Below are 5,803 nucleotides of genomic sequence, written 5' to 3'. Positions count from 1 at the left end.
AGTGTGTAAATATGTATTTTTACTTTTCTTTTATTCAAAATGTCTCTTAGAAAATGTGAACATAGCAGCAGCAAAACAATACACACTGGCCGAATTTTGTATAACCCATATGTTACCAGTAGGTGTCACTGTTTGATGTGAGGAAAAACGACATTCCATTTCTTTATCAGCCATGGTATTTCATCAGTCTATTATTACTTTACACTCTTGTCGATTTACAAATTACTCTTGCAATCCATTGGAGGATTTTCTATAATAACTAATGTTCTACTGTTTACTTTTTAGCCTACAGTATTCTATTTGCACTATTATTTATGTCATAAGCTAATTGTTTTGGAAATCATTTTTAGTAGTTTTACTAAAAAAAAATATATTTTCTCAGTGGTTTCACATGGAGTATATGACGACTGTTTTAAAAAATATAAAAAGACGATAACTATGATATTATTAACGGTCTTCAGCTCGATCTTGAGCCATGACGACTTGAAGGATGAATGCTCTGTAGGAAGATTGATCTTGTGCAAGCCTAGATAGGTCCACCAGGGTCTTCTACACTGTTACTGTCATAGTATCAAGCCATCGGGTTCCTGGTCTTACTCTTCGCCTTGTTCCTTCAATTCTTCCAACCATGATGTCTTTCTCCAGTGATTGCTCTCTTCGTATGATGTGTCCAAAGTAGGCAAGCTTGGTGACACGTGCTTCAAGTGACATGTTTGGCTTGTTTTATTCCAAAATGTATTTGCTTTTCCTTCTTGCCATCCATGATATTGATAACAACATCCTTCTCCAGCACCATATTTCGAAGGTGTTGATTCTTCTTCTGTCTTCTTTTACCCTCCAGGTTTCGCATCCGTAAGTTACTATAGAAAAAACAGACTATATACGAGCAGTGTCTTCATCGCCAGTGAAATGTTCCTCGATTTGAAGACCTTGTCCAGAGACTTCATTGTTGATTTGCTCATAGCTATTCTCCTATTGACGTCCGGTGTCGTCTCTCCATCTTGAGTGATCATTGAACTGAGTAGGTTGAAGTCCTTTACAACTTCCAGTTCATTGTCGTCCATCTGAAATGTGTCCCGGTCGTACCTGGCAGTGGTCAATATCTTTGTCTTCTTTGTGATGAGTAGCAGTCCCATGTTCGAGCTTTCCATCTTGACACTCTGTAATAAGTCCTTGTTGCTACCAATGTTGTATCATCTGCGTATTTAAGATTGTTGCTGATTCGTCCAGCAATTTTGATTCCTTCTTTTTTTCGGCGAGTCCAGCCTTCCTGAAAATAGCTTCCTCATATCAATTGAAGAGGAATGGTGACAGAATGCTGTCACGGGTGTGTCAGAGGTGAGAGACAGTCGCAATGCAATTGGTTGCAGGAGATCTCTACGTTTGGCGTTACAGACATCTTCTTAGTGGTTGGCTCTCTCTAGGACCCAGCGGCTACCTACCTCTGGCTAATTAGCTCCCTGGCCTGATTGTATAAATACCTGATGTGTCTGAGAGGGAGGTGCTGGCGATATTCACTACTACTTGTAAGGCTTTAGCAAGAACAGTACTTCGTCCTCTCTGGAACTTGAGGCCGTGTGCGCATTTGTCTGGAGTCATCTAAAGCTAAGATGTTTGTCTAACCTTGTTGTCTATAGAGTTTAGTGGAGCTCGTTTAGTGCTCATCTCTTCCCTTCCCTAGCCTTAGCCATACGCCAGGGAAAGTCAGGGCGAGACAAGCGTGCGGTGATTGGTGAAGAGCCAATATAGGGACAGCAGTTGAGACAGGGTGACCCTAGACCAGACTAGGAGGTCTCTACTCCCACCTTTCCCTAGTGTCTGGGCTCCCTTTCCCTCTTCGCTCTGTGTTGCACTAAGTCTTTCCCACACCCTGTGTGACAGATGCAGCCTTGTCTGATGCCTCGCTCTACTCTGATCCACGTCATGTTGCCATGTTTCGTTCGGGCTGTTGCTTCTTGGTCGATGTAAAGTTTCCTAATGAGGCTGATCAGATGGTTCGGCACATCCATATCCTTCATGGTGTTCCAAAGTTTCTGGTAATCAACACAGTCGAAGGCTTTGCGGTAGTTGATGAGGTAAAAATAAATCTCCTTGTTGTATTCTTTGGCCTTTTCCATTATCCATCTAATGTTAACAATTTCATGTCTTCTTCCTCTGCCTTTTCTGAATCCTGCTTGTTCCTCCTGCAGCTCTTTGTCAATGTAAGGCTGTTGCCATCTTTGTAGGATCTTCAGTAGCATTTTGCTGGTATGAGGTATGAACGCAATTGTGACGCCCTGTGGCTGCAGGCTGTCACAGAACTCCTTGGTGTTGCACAGACGGATTCTCCTCAGTGGCCTCAATACATGCAGATGACTCGCCCCCTGGGCCCCGCGTACACGTGTAGTGGGTTACCCGGAACCAGGTCTCTGGGGGATGCTGGGGTTTGTAGTCTCCGTGGCGGCGACCCGGTCCCGTAGCTCAGGGTGGTCAAACCAGTGGCAGTCTATTTGTAAGGTTTTAAGTTAATTGTCCGACTATGCCACCCGTGGATTGCGGTCAGTGCGGACCGCTGCTGCAAGGCAGACCGCTGGGGCTGATGGGGTATGCAGCTGAGGTGGTGTGACTCCCCACGGGAGGAGTGCGGCCCCAGGGCAGAGAATGTGGATGCTGGGAGTGATGGTGCGGGCGTCCCAGTACTAATAGTGCTGACGCGGTGAGAAAGTACAGAGACAAGGTGTTGCAGTTCAAATGCTTTACTCACAGTTCTCATCCAGGTCACTTGTGCGCAGGTAGGACCGCCCGAGCCGTGCTGCGTCCACCAGGCAAGGGGCTCGGTCAACCCCCAGGTAATTCCGGAGTGTGGCCCAGGACTCCCTTCTATTCCTTTCTCTGGCCGTGCCCCACCAGTGACACTACTTTTGTCCAGCTGCCACGAGCCTTCTCTTGGGAGGGCTTCGTGCTCACTGCCCTGACCCTATGTGGTATGCCTTTCTAGTAGGTGTAGTGAGGGGTCGCACCAAGATATGATCGCGACCGCCGGTCCTTGGCTGAGGATTAGTCGCCTCCACCAACTTGGGATCCGGTACCCTGTTCTGCCAACCCGTCACCCGCAATCTCCTGGGCCTTTGGGGTTCCTTCTGCCTTCATGTCTCTGGGCCTCTCTTGGTGTTCTGTTTCTTTCCTTCTTTCCTTTCTGTTCCTTGCTGTTACTGTCCTTCTCCTCTGGCTCTGGCCTTCACTCTAGGCCTGCCTCGTGGAGCTGGGCCCTGGCTGAGCCACAGCTCTCTGTCAGCCCTCTCTGGCTGAGCTCCTCTCCTCTTCTCCTCCTGACTGAATTGACTACTGTTCTAAGATGGTGCCCACCTTATATACCTCCCTCTCTGTGTATGAGCCCAGGTGACTTGCAACCAATGGGCTCCTACCTATGCCCAGAAACCCAACCCCTATCTGCTCCTACATCACTGGGTGTGCTTCCCCCTCCCCACTCCAGCCAGGGACAGATGCTGTCGTGCCTGCACTTCTGTCTCGTGGGAGCACCGTTGAGCTGTCCCCCGGAAATGGGGTGTGCATGATGCATGCAGCTAAACGAGCCCTGTTCCACACTCCCTCCTTACCCGGGAGTGGAATACCTCACCTCTGGGTGAGGTGCAATACCCCTGTAGCGGCCGAACCCTCGGGGCGCTACACAGACACCTCCACCCAAGTCCACTAGATGGAGCCCTGTCAGGTATATATATACTGGGGGTTGGAGTTCAGAAAGTCAGACAGTGGGAAGCAGTGAGTGTGACACGATGCTGCAGGACCAGACAAGCTGAAGTCTGTGTGGCTGAAGGCCAGGCTAGGCCCCAGGCTGTGGGATAGTCTGGCCAGTGAGGGACTAGAGTGGTCCAGAAGGCAGAGGAGAGGAGAAGAGCCATCTGGGATAGAGGGACCATAGAAGGTTCGTCCCAGATTCAAGCCGGGCACCGGGCCCGTGCCTATTGGGATCTCTATGCCCAGAAGGGAATCTGGCATACCGAGGAGGATTTTATTGCCCTCGGTCCACCTGTGAATACCACACATTCAGAGGACTAGGTACCACGAAGGCCCCAGCGTCCAGGGATAGTGGTAACTGTGGGAAAGCCAAGCATACGGCTGAGAGAAACATCAAGGGAGCTAGACCCTGTTCCAGGCAGGTCAGAAGCTCCAGGGAGAGAGACAGGAAGATACAGAAAGGAGACCTTACACCCGCTCACTGGAGAGCAAGTCCAGAAGTGCACACCACCTACAAGTACCCCGGACCGTACCTGACTACCGTCATCAGTAAAGGTACTGAAGCGAACCCCTGTGTGCGTGTCTGTTCTTCCTCTGACCCGGCAGGGTCCCCTCTCTCCTGCATCCCTTCACACCACCCTGCCCCGGGGACCCGCTCCGCCTGTGGGAAGCAGAAACACCTCAGCTGCCATCCCAACACCCCCCGGAGGTCTGAAGCAGCGCTGGTAATCATTACCAGGTACCACAGGTGGCGTCACAAACTGTTTATTTATTTTATCCAAGTTCCAATCCCCTTTTTCAAGAGTGACCCCAGGGTACGGGCCCGGGAGCCGACCACCGCGTCATCCCCCAAACCAGGTAAAGGCCCGGGTACTGAGTCATCCCAATCCCCTGGGCGCGTCACAATAGTCCGATAGTTTCTATAGTCGGTAGCATGTCCTTTCTTCGGAATAGGAATTGTACAAGAATATAACTACTATAATATTGCCTCCCCCACATACAAGAATTTTATTACTTTGGAATTGTTATTCCAAAGTTATTAATATTATTACTATAATTAATAAGTAATATAATTAAAATATAATAATTAATATAATTGAAATGTAATTAATATTATTATTTTGGAATTGTACTATTGCACTATAATACTGCCCCTCACATCCATGAATTTTATTACTATACTACTGCTCCTATGTACTAGAATATCACTACTATAATAGTGCCTCCTATGTACAAGAATATAACTACTATAATACTGCCCCCTATGTACAAGAATATAACTACTATAATACTGCTTCTATGTACAAGAATATAACTGCTATAACACTGCCCCTATGTGCAAGAATATAACTACTATAATACTGCTCCTATATACAAGAATATAACTACTATAATATTGCCCCTATGTACAAGAATATAACTACTATAATACTGCCCCTATGTGCAAGAATATAACTACTATAATACTGCTCCTATATGCAAGAATATAACTACTATAATACTGCCCCTATGTACAAGAATATAACTACTATAATACTGCTTCCTATGTACAAGAATATAACTACTATAATACTGACCACTATGTGGAAGAATATAACTACTATAATACTGCTCCTATGTATAAGAATATAACTACTATAATACTGCTCCCTATGTACAAGAATATACAGTAACTACTATAATACTGCCCCCTATGTACAAGAATATAACTACTATAATACTGCCCCCTATGTACAAGAATATTACTATAATACTGCTCCCTATGTACAAGAATATAACTACTTTAATGCTGCTCCTATGTACAGGAATATAACTACTATAATACTGCCCCCCATTGTACAAGAGTATAACTACTATAATACTTCTCCTATGTACAAGAATATAACAAGTATAATACTGCTCCCTATGTACAAGAATATAACTACTATAATACTGCCCCCTATGCTCAAGAATATAACTACTATAATACTGCCCCCATGTACAAGAATATAGCTACTATAATACTGCCCCCATGTACAATAATATAACTACTATAGTACTGCCCCTATGTACAAGAATATAACTACTA

This window comes from Phyllobates terribilis, unplaced genomic scaffold, assembly GCF_046119375.1.
Source record: "Phyllobates terribilis strain yellow unplaced genomic scaffold, ASM4611937v1 Scaffold_4__5_contigs__length_816908805, whole genome shotgun sequence".
NCBI lineage: Eukaryota > Metazoa > Chordata > Amphibia > Anura > Dendrobatidae > Phyllobates > Phyllobates terribilis.
Note: the sequence above shows the minus strand (reverse complement) of the source record.